This window comes from Trachypithecus francoisi, unplaced genomic scaffold (assembly GCF_009764315.1).
Source record: "Trachypithecus francoisi isolate TF-2019V2 unplaced genomic scaffold, Tfra_2.0 Lachesis_group0, whole genome shotgun sequence".
NCBI classification, from domain to species: domain Eukaryota; kingdom Metazoa; phylum Chordata; class Mammalia; order Primates; family Cercopithecidae; genus Trachypithecus; species Trachypithecus francoisi.
Genome location: NW_022681453.1, coordinates 82322011 through 82333125, shown reverse-complemented (window position 1 = coordinate 82333125; position 11115 = coordinate 82322011). Strand labels below are relative to the sequence as shown.

The following is an 11115-nucleotide window of genomic DNA, read 5'->3' as shown; positions in this document are numbered from 1 at the left end:
GACAGTGTTTCACAATGTTGACCAGGGTGGTCTCGATTTCCTGACTTCTTGATCCGCCTGCCTCGGCTTCCCAAAGTGCTGGGATTATAGGCATGAGCCACTGCACCTGGCCAAGCTGGCTTCACTTATAGGGTCAAAGAAGCATAGGGCAGTAGGGAGAGTAGAGCTGAAATGCAGGTCCAGTGAAAGTCCCAGGAAATCACACATCTCAGGACTGTGTTGTCATTCAGAGCTGTCCCAAGCTTCTGCAAGCTTATGAAACACAAGGGTGTGTACATACATGTGTATATATTTAAGATATATACATGCATGTATATATGTATTTAAATATGTATGTATATTTTTATTAAAACCATGCATGGTGACCAATTTTCAATAATCTAAGATATTATACAAGTATTAAAAGATTATTAATAACAAGAGTTAATAAGTCTAAGATATTAAAATTAACTAAATTATACTTAATTATAGGATATTAATTTTATAAGACATTAATTTTAATATCTTAGACTCATAAGATATTAAGATTTTAGACTTATAAGATAATTACAGCCAGACAGACAAGTAGCTGGCAGCTTTAGTTCTATACCCTTAGTCATGGTTTAAAATAAACAGAGAACAAAAAACTCACATTTCCAGATGTCCTTTCTTGTAGAAGGTCAGTGTATTCTTGAACAAACCAACCAACCAACCAATAAGATTTTCTGTCATCTCTAACCCAACAGAATAGGTCTCCACCTAAAAAAGGATGATCAAATAGGCTATAAAACCAAATTCACAAACATTTCCGGCACATTAGGAAATAACTTCTGAGTTATATAAAAACCAAAACCAGAAACAAAAACAAAAGCACAGAATCCAGGGGAAAAAGAAACATAAGAGTCAGTGAAGGTAATTTCCATTGCCACCTGGAATTTGCTGCAGAAGCCAAGAGAGGATGTTTGCTTCCATGCCTACACGGTTAAATTGGCTCTGGAAGGTGCATTTACATGGATATCTTGGTGGAACCTCTAGTTTGAATGAACTTATGCAAAGATTTCTTTAACTCATTGGTTAAAGGAAGACTGTAAGACTTGTTCATTAACTCTATAAAAAATAAAATAAAAATGAATGCTTAAACTAAGATCTCCTTCTAAGCAGGAACATTCCCAACTTTGCAAAGTTCAACCTCAGAGCAGACTGTTCTTCCTCTGATTTCTTCTTAATGAAAGCTGTACTGACTCAGAGATCTACTTCCATCTGTACTGGCAGGATACCACGAGCCATTCTATTCTATCTTTAGCCATGCTCAGCTGCCTTTCTGGATTATTCAAGTTGTCTCCTGAAATACCTCTCATTGTTTTTGTTAGTATTTTGGTTAAAACTTTTTCTTGTATTTAACTCTATTTATTTTTCTCAAAATGAAGATTCTTTCATTTTGCAGAATGCAGTGTATATAAATTTCCTCAAATGCATGTAATGTGTTACACTAGAAACACATAGTTTCTCCTCTTTCCATGACTGTTGTAAATCAAAAGTAGAAATTAAATGGCTGAACTCAATCTCTTATGGGCTAAGAAACATAAAAGTATTCCAAACTCTGTTCAAAATTTATTCTTGGTGGAACCAAGAATCCATGAGCCTCTTTTACATAGTGTCTACTTTGATGGAAAATCACCCATGCATGATGACTTGTCCCCTCCATCAGTTTTATTCTGACAAATCAGAGCAGCATACGGGCAGCTACAAAAGAGAATATGTATTGAATCAAGGAGTGTTTTCAAACTTTTTCTCCTTAGTTGCTTAGGGAATTATACCCAGTAAATAATAAAGCACTCCACAACTTATTCTAACAAATTTTCTGATTTAAAGTTTCTGACACAGCATGATACGGTTGATTGTGCCAATGGATTTCCCTCCTTAAGTCAAGAAAAACTGCACAACAATAATTACCTAATTAAGATTTGCATAATTATGATTACTAAATTCTAAGAGAACTATTGTAGTAACAATATAACAACTTATCTAAGGCCAATTAAGTTGTTTTTTCTTTCTGCTTTAATTTATTTTAATCCAAAAGAGCAATCAACCTGATATGTCTAGTTGATGACTTAATTAACTACGGTATATTAAGAAGTTTGAAATTGTTATGATGCTGAAAACCTCAATGCCCTTCAAGGGCAGCATCTTTATTCTTTATTTCTTAAATAGTTTAGAATTTTCACCATTTTCATAAGTAAGGCTATATCCCAAATTAATATTAACAGACAACAAAACTTAATGATTCAGGGATGTTTGTTTAAGAATGAAAAAGGGAAAGAAAAGGGTAATGTCACTTTCAGTGATGGAAAGAATTAGTTTTATATCTTTGACAGCCAGATTGGAAAATCTGCAATGCAAAATTGAAACTCTGTTCACTTTATGAAAGCAGCAAAAGCATTCAAGGACGTAGAAAGAAAATAGGATCAAAGAGAAGGTATGAGGTAGATTTTATCTAAGGTCTTTGATTTATGTGTTTTAAAAACATCTCTAAGACTATTTTTGAAGAGAAGGACAAGAGAAAAAGCATGTTAAAATCTTCAAGTGGGTTTCATAGTTCAAAATCAAAGGCATTCCACACAATTACAAAAAGAAGAAAATCGGAAAATCACAGAGATATATCGAGCTAGAGTGGCTTAATTAGAATGATAAAAATATGAAAACTTTCTTTTTTTATATTCTTAGTTTTAAAAAATGTATTGGTTTCATGGCTACCAAACATGTGGTCGCATGATCACTCATGTTTTGTCAACAATACTACATAATTTGAGAAGCTGTTAATATCCACAGCTATCTGCTCTCCTTTGAATCCTCAGTCCTTCTTCCCAATGTTATTTTGTCACAATTAAGTATCTAACTCTTTATTCACCCACTTTTTACATCTATCTTAATTTACCAAATAATTTTCTTTTCAGAGATAAATTGACATAGCCATTTCCTTTCACTTTAAGAATATTTGGCCTCAATATGGTGATATATTCAGTTTAAAAAAAAACCTACAAAAATTTTCTATTAAATTCAAGAGATCTGCATTTACTTTCTTTAGAACCATCAGTGTTTAACATTTCATGAGGATGATGGGTTCACACAGTTTTGTAAAGCTGTCATCCATGGCATTTTAAAGAGATTTGACCTGAGCATTTCAAACTATGAAAAAACTGATATTTAACTAAAATATCATCAAATGGGACAGGATTTGATGTTTTTATACTTAATTATTTAATATCTAGACATCTCTAAGCATTTATTTTTCTACTTCCTGTCTCTGTACATCAGTAGTTCTTACTTTTTTTTCCATTCTAACTCCTGCTTACACGCAAAATAATCACATATCCAGGTATTGAAGTTGGGCTGTTGATAAAAGTTGGGATTATACACATTTGCTAATACAGGCTATCACTAATTTCATTTCTTTCTCATAACGATTAGAAACAAATATGTGAGAACTGATGTCTTTGATTATCACCACTGGAATGTAGCAAATGTTTACAGAGAAACCCCATTGCTCGTGGGGTTTATCCTTGATATTTTTAGTCCCCTTGATATTTTTACTCAGAACATATCAGAAAAATACAATCCTCACTAAAATAGGAAATTGTCATAATCACTGACTCCCCAGACAGAAGCTTCTTTTACAGAAGGATAAACCGATTCTTTAGAAATAAAAGTTACTTTCCCAAATTGGTAATACAGATTTTGATCAAAAATGAATGCCTTTCCTATACTACTAAGCTGGGCTTTATTATTTCTTTTATTTTAAAGATACCTTGGTATTCTGGATTTCTCTCTATAGCTCCTTCTTACTTTTACTTATAATTACTGTGTTTTATCCTTCAGTTCCCTAAACTTGAACAACTCTGGCTTGTGAGCTTATTAAAAGTTTTAAGGTTGGATAATCTTTATCAAAAGCAGGGTAGTATTATTAAGATTACCCATTTAGCATATATAAGCATTTTTCAAATGACCAAATAATTTAAGATTTAATGGCCGGGCGTGGTGGCTCAAGCCTGTAATCCCAGCACTTTGGGAGGCCGAGACAGACGGATCACGAGGTCAGGAGATCGAGACCATCCTGGCTAACACAGTGAAACCCCGTCTCTACTAAAAAATACAAAAAACTAGCCAGGCATGGTGGCGGGCGCCTGTAGTCCCAGCTACTCGGGAGGCTGAGGCAGGAGAATGGCGTGAACCCGGGAGGCGGAGCTTGCAGTGAGCTGAGATCCGGCCACTGCACTCCAGCCTGGGCGACAGAGCGAGACTCCGTCTCAAAAAAAAAAAAAAAAAAAAAAAGATTTAATGTTCCACTATATAGTCAAAAGCCAGTGAGTCACACCACCTTTTGTCTTCTTATGTTTACTTTTAAAGATTGTCTTAGCACAGGAAGAAGTTCTCAGTGTTCACTGTAGTCCCTTTCTCTAAGGCAGTCTCTTCTCTTGTTTGTCAAGACTTCTGCATGTCTTTCTTGGCTCAAGGAAAAAATCTTACTCTATAACAGTTAGAGAGGAAAATTAAATAAAAAACTTTCTGATTAGAGAAGGCAATTGAATAAATAATCTGTAAAACTTTTTTTTGTGTTACAGAGTTTCAGGAATAATTACCATTTTTGAACAGCTTCTGCATCGAAGCATATTTCTTATAGATTCTTATTCTGAGTTTGGAGCTTAACGTCTCTCATCCTAAACTCCAAATCAAAGAAAATGGGGGCACCAAAGCACATAGATGTTTAGAGTTTAGCAGTTTTAACATACAAACTACTTTCAAACAAGTAGAACTCTTGTATTTAGCTTATAATTCTTAAAAGTCCAATTTAAGACATGTTTAAGACTTACAGAAGGACACTACTGAAATGAAGATGTAAAATCTGAGCCTAAACTTTTTCTAATTGTTGTCATTAAAACATCAATGGCTTTGCTTTAATGGCCCTAATCTTATGGAACTCAATCAATATTAAGTTCAGCAAGTGTTTCATTTCTAGTTTACATGTAGGTACAATAACAGCAATTCAAAATGATGTTTGTCAACTCTAAAAACAGTGTGAGATTTTGTGTGTTTATTTATTTTTATTATAGTCAAGGTTCATGATAAAGACATTAAATAGTTAAAAATATCAGTGTTAAAATATCAAAACATAACTCACCAGTAACGTTTGAATTAAAACTAAAGTTTATCTACTCTTAAGAGTTAAAGTATTAATTCGAGCAAATCCTTGATAGATATTAAAAATTATCATGGCTCTCTTTCTCTCTTCCTCTCTTGTTAAGAAAACATGAGCTACTTCATCTGAAAGGTATTTCTATTTTGCAAAAAAAAAATAACACTTACAATCCTTCACATCTAATTTGTATTTCATAAAATAATTTCTTCTTTCTTCTTTCATCAAACAATTAATGAATACCTATTACATAAATGCTATGCCTGTTCTCATGGTGTTTACAGTCTAGTGCTAATCATGGGCATAAAAAGAGGCAACAGGTAATGTGAGACAAGTGGAGTGTTAAAGGAGCCATTAGGAAAGTACATTTGACCTGAATTCACAGCCAGAAAAGGCTTCCTGGAGGAGTTGGAAATCTGAAAGAGAATAGCAGTTAGCCAGATGAGAAGGTGAGAAAAATAGCTTATAGACAAAAAGAGTAGCATGAACAGTGTACGGGAGAGTCAGGAGGAGAAAAGGGAGAATGAGAGAATGAGAGAATGATTAGAGCAACTAAGGAAGTGAAAGAATACAATGAGTAGTGAAGCTAGAGAGGAAACCAGTGACCTCAATACACAAGAGTACTGTGGTTTGAATGTCCCCTCCAAAACTCATGTAGAAATTTAATTGCCATTGTGACAGTATTAAAAAGTAGGATTTTTAAAGAAGTAATTAAGGCATAAGGAGCCTGCCTTCATGAATGAATTATGCTATTGTCTGGAGAGTAGTCTCCCCGGAAAAGGGTAAGTTTGACCCCCATTTTCTGTCTCGCATGCATGTTTTCTTGCCAAGTGATACCGTCTACCATGTTATGACACAGCAAGAAGACCTTTACCAGATGCAGCCCCTCAATCCTCACTTTGCCAACTTCTAGAACTATGAGCTGAATCAATCTCTTTTTTAAAATATATAAATTGTCTAGTCTGTGTTACTTCTTTTAGAACAGCAGAAAACAGGATAAGACATGGAGCTTTCATACCATGTTGTAAAAAATGGTTTTGTTTTTATCCTAACATCAATTAAGGGTCACCGGATGATTTTAGATAGGAATGTGGTATGATTAGATTTGTGGTTTACAAAGAGGGCTATAGCTGCTTGTTTCACTGCTAGTCCAGCTTCAATATGGAGAATGAATTTGAAGGGAGTCATCCTGGATTTAAGACCATTTAGAAGTCTGTTGCCAAAATATAGAGAAAAGACAAAACTGGCCTAGATTGAGGAGTGTTGGTGCATATGGAGAAAGATTTATAAAGAAATTAAATTTAATGTGCTTTTCAGATCCATAATGATTTGGGGTAGGGAAGGAGATGGAGGAAATAAAGATGACTTTGACTTGGCAAAGGGTGCATGGAAATGACATTAAATGAATGGGTAAAACGGTGCACCTTTGAAGGTGCAAACATGATTTCAGTCTGAGACATGTCATATGTGAGATGTCTATGGATTATTTGTATAAAAATTCAATTACAGAGTCAGAAATATAATAGAGATTTTTATAACCCACTTAGGGAATTATCTTGATTGCATAGAATAAGAAATACAATGGAAATTTCTAGTATTTAATTTGGGATTGACCCCAATGATAAAGAATAAAACCCGAGAAGCCCCAATAATTAAGGAAAGAGCAGAGAGTAAAACCTGAAAGACAATTTGAGAAGAAATAGCCAGACATTTAAGAAATATAAAATGTAACACTATAGTATTATAGAATCCAAGGAAAGCAGATGCCATATTTGACAGGTAAAGTAATGGCTCTCAAATGAGATTCACATTCTAAACCCCAGGAACTGTGAATATGATATGTGATATGACAAAAGGGACTCTGCAGAGATGATTAAGTGAAGGACCCTAAAATGGGAGATTTAACTAGATTATTACCTGGGCAATCCCAATGTCATCACAAGTATCCTTATGAGACAGAAGCAGGAGAGTTAGAGTCAGAGAAAGGGATATGGTAATAAAAACAGAGGGGTGGTATATGAAAGAGACTGGGAGAGAAAAAGAGATGAGCCAAAAAACTCAGATGACTTCTAGAAGCTGGAAAAGACCAAGAAATGGATTCTCCCCTAGAGAGAAGAAATGTGGCTTTGCCAATTCATTTCAGACCTCTGACCTCCAGGATGTTAAGACATATTTGTGTTGTTTTAGGCCACATATTTTGTGGCAATTTGCAACAGTAGTAGGAAACTAATACTCTACATGAGTTGACTTAAGCAATAGAGGATTTATTGATGACTTTTAAAAGAGAAGGAATCTTTTCAAAAACAATTTGTGAAATTGCAGTGTTTTGAGTAGTTAAAAAGAGGAAGTTATCCTTTCAAATCTTCATTGGTTACATCTCTGCCCTGGCTGTTTCAGGTTGCTGGCTTCTTCAGCTCTAAGTCTGGGATGTATGAGGCAAAAGGAAACCCAAGGAACTCTCCAGTGTGTCATTTCTTGGTCTCAAGATTCTTAGCTGGTCTATTTTCCTCTTTCTGCCTTTCAGAGCCTTCTTCTGTTTTTTACACATAATGTTCAGAGGTTTTAGCTGTACTTGGCAGGAAGAATGGGGGGAAGCTCCAAAACTGAGTTCTTAATTTTATTTTTTTAAATTTTTGCTTATCTGTGCTTTTCAATATTTTTCCTTTGGACATGAATTACTTGTGTTTTTAATAAATGTGTTTTTGCATCATAATGCCTACATTGGTACTTTACATGTCACATAGTAATTAATACACAAATTGAAATTTATTTTGCATAAAATAATCTGAAACCAAGAAAAATAAACAAATATGATGAATATTCCCATTCCTATTTCACCTGTGACTCATCAATGACATCAACTCTCCAATGGAATTTTCTAAAATTCATCCTATACAAGGTGATTTTCAAAATACTTAACAAGTGGTATGGCACAGGCAGAAACTAATAAAGTGATTGTCTGCAGTCAGAAAGGATACTGGCTAGTACAGTATAGTGAGGCTTATCAGTCCTACTTCTATAGAGAAGCTGACAAAATTCCTAAGAAAGAAAAGAGTTCCATGGGCAATGACCTTTGGGAAATAATGCTTATCATTTCCTTCCCTTCAGAATTCTTTTCAGAAAAAAAAAAGTATTATTAGCTTCATTAAATCTAGATTTTATTTTATCATGAAGTTGTTTTCTCATCAAACCCACTCCCTACACACATATTCACAACCTAGAGAATACAATTTGAAATGTTCTCTCAAGTGCTTTTATGCTAAACTGTTATTCTACCAACCCATTTCTTGTCTGTATCGTTTTCTCCCAGTTAATAATTATTGCCGCTCAAAAAGATTTTATTCTGTAAAATTACTTATTCTATATCCTAGTGTGTTTAAGAAAAAGGACACATCTAAAATTAAGTCATATGAGACATTAACACTTCCCTGGATCTATGGATACATTTATTTACTGGTGCATATTAGCAATAAGTAAATGCAGCATGGGCCGGGCACAGTGGCTCACGCCTGTAACCCCAGCAGTTTGGGAGGCCAAGGAAGTCAGGTCACCTGAGGTCAGAAGTTTGAGACAAGCCTGGCCAACATGGTGAAACCCCATCGCTACTAAAAATACAAAGTTAGCCAGGCATGGTGGCGCATCCTATAGGCTCAGCTACATGGGAGACTCAGGTAGGAGGATTGCTTGAGCTCGGGAGGCAGAGGTTGAAGTAAGCTGAGATTGTGCCAGTGCGCTGCTGCTTGGGTTCTGTCTCAAAAAATAAAATAAGTAAATTTGGCATATTAGAAAAAGGTGAAAGTGATGAGTTCAGAGCTAAAATCACAGATAGATTTTCTGCAATATCATCCCTTCTCACTTGGTAAGAGCTCCTTGTGGAAAATTCTGCAGCTGTATCTTGGCTCAGATACTACAAAGTTTAGTAGAAATCTGCCATCATCACAAGACGAATAAGTGAAGACCTGTGTACCGAGTACTTTATGCCTCTTGTATGGAGTAAGGTTGAATAAGAATTGTACAGTGTTGATCTAATTCTTCTTTCATATTTAAAGTGATATTTTGTTTTTAGAGAGAAAATAAAATCTAGAAGTTTTCTCAGTCCCTCTGCTATTGGAAGTGTGATGGGAACGAACTTCTGTCTGACAATCATATTGTCGTTATGTCTATATCATATTGCAACACTTAGATAACCTATGAAAGGAAGTTAAATGATGTGTAATGAGATATTTCCAGAGGTAATTATATCAAAGAAGAACAGATCTCTTTATGCAAGGGGATCCAGTAGATAATGCAAAACTATTAGCCAATAAAGTAAAGAACGGAGAGAGGAAAAACCACAATGTGTCATTGAAAAGGATGCAAAATTAAACTTCAAAATACATGAAGATAACTAACATTACAAATAGGCAAATCAGCCAACCAAACCAAACCAAAAATAGATATTACAAAATGTGAACAGGTAGATATAAAATTAAACCAATCAACATTTTTGGAAATTAAGAATATGATCATTGAAATTAAAATGTAATAAGCCATATATAGTACTGTTGAATAAAGGAGTAATTCAGTTTAAAGATAATAATAGGAGACACAAGAGTGTGGCATGAACATGGAGAAGCAAAATTAAACAGGAAGTATGCGACCATGAAGTGAATGCTCAGTCTCAGAGATCAGACGCTTAAAGAATAGGACAGACTGAAACCTAAAAAGAAAGAAAAATAGTATCCCAGCATGCTAAAGAAAAGAAAAGTTCCTCAACACCCTTCCTGTTATTTTTCCAATACAATACACAGCTGGGTCCACCTTATCATATCCTGTTTGATACCAGCTTTATCAACTTTTCCATTAAAATCGAACTGGACTTAGTGTAGTCAATGTTGGACTGTCTATATACACGTCTATCCCTTGTGTAACTGTGTAATAGCTTAAACTGGGGAATTAGGGCAGAAGTATCAGGTAGCTCTAAGGATTGTAAAGGATCCAATATTTGAATGATTACCGGGGACACACAAAGAAACTTACGCAGATGACAACTTAGCACAGAGAGTAACTCATAAGTGCTACATTGTGTCCTTGGTTGACAAGGACCTTAAAAAAGAATCCAAAAGAATCCTGGAGTTCCTAACATGTACATTTCTAACCTAGATAAAACTCTGAATAGATGTCAGGTGACTATGGAGCCCCTGGGTTCTAACTCTTATAAAGACAAAGTTTCTCTGCCTTTCTTCGACCAACTTTCTGTTGTTTCCAGTTCATTAAACATTCCGTAGTGTGATATGTAGCTTCCATTTACCCATTTGCTCTATTATGAGCTGAGTATGGTTAAATATGCTCACTTTCTGATGCTGTTTTGAAATTGATACTTTGTCTCACTCAAAAATTTTAGGCCGGGCTCAGTGGCTCACATCTGTAATCCCAGCACTTTGGGAGGCCAAGGCAAGCGGATCACCTGAGGTCAGGAGTTCGAGACCAGCCTGACCAATATGATGAAACCCCATCTCTACTAAAAATACAAAAATTAGCCAGGCATGGTGGCATGTGCCTGTAATCCCAGCTACTTGGGAGGCTGAGGCAGGAGAATCACTTGAACCTGGGAGGCGGAAGTTGCAGTGAGCCAAGATCATGACACTGCACTCCAGTCTGAGCAACAGGAGCAAAACTCTTTCTCAAAAAAAAAAAAAAAAAATTTAAATAATGATCAAAGTGTACAAAATCCTAGGAAGAAAATGTCTTATACTTTTTTCTGAGTTCTGTTGCACAGTGTGGTGAATATGGTTAATAAAAACGTATCACACATTTCAAAATTGCTATGAGAGTAAACTTCAAATGTTAACATGAAAATGTTAAGTATTTAAAGTGATGGGTATGTTAACTAACTTAATTAATTATTCAACATTGTATCCATAGACTATGACATAACTTTGTAACCCATAAATTTACACAATTAT

General features: G+C 35.0%; 1 pseudogene; it reads left to right on the top strand.

Annotated features, from left to right (window-relative positions):
• Positions 1-9802: 9802 nt before the first annotated feature.
• On the top strand, positions 9803-10527 carry LOC117076700 (annotated as a pseudogene).
• Positions 10528-11115: the final 588 nt, after the last annotated feature.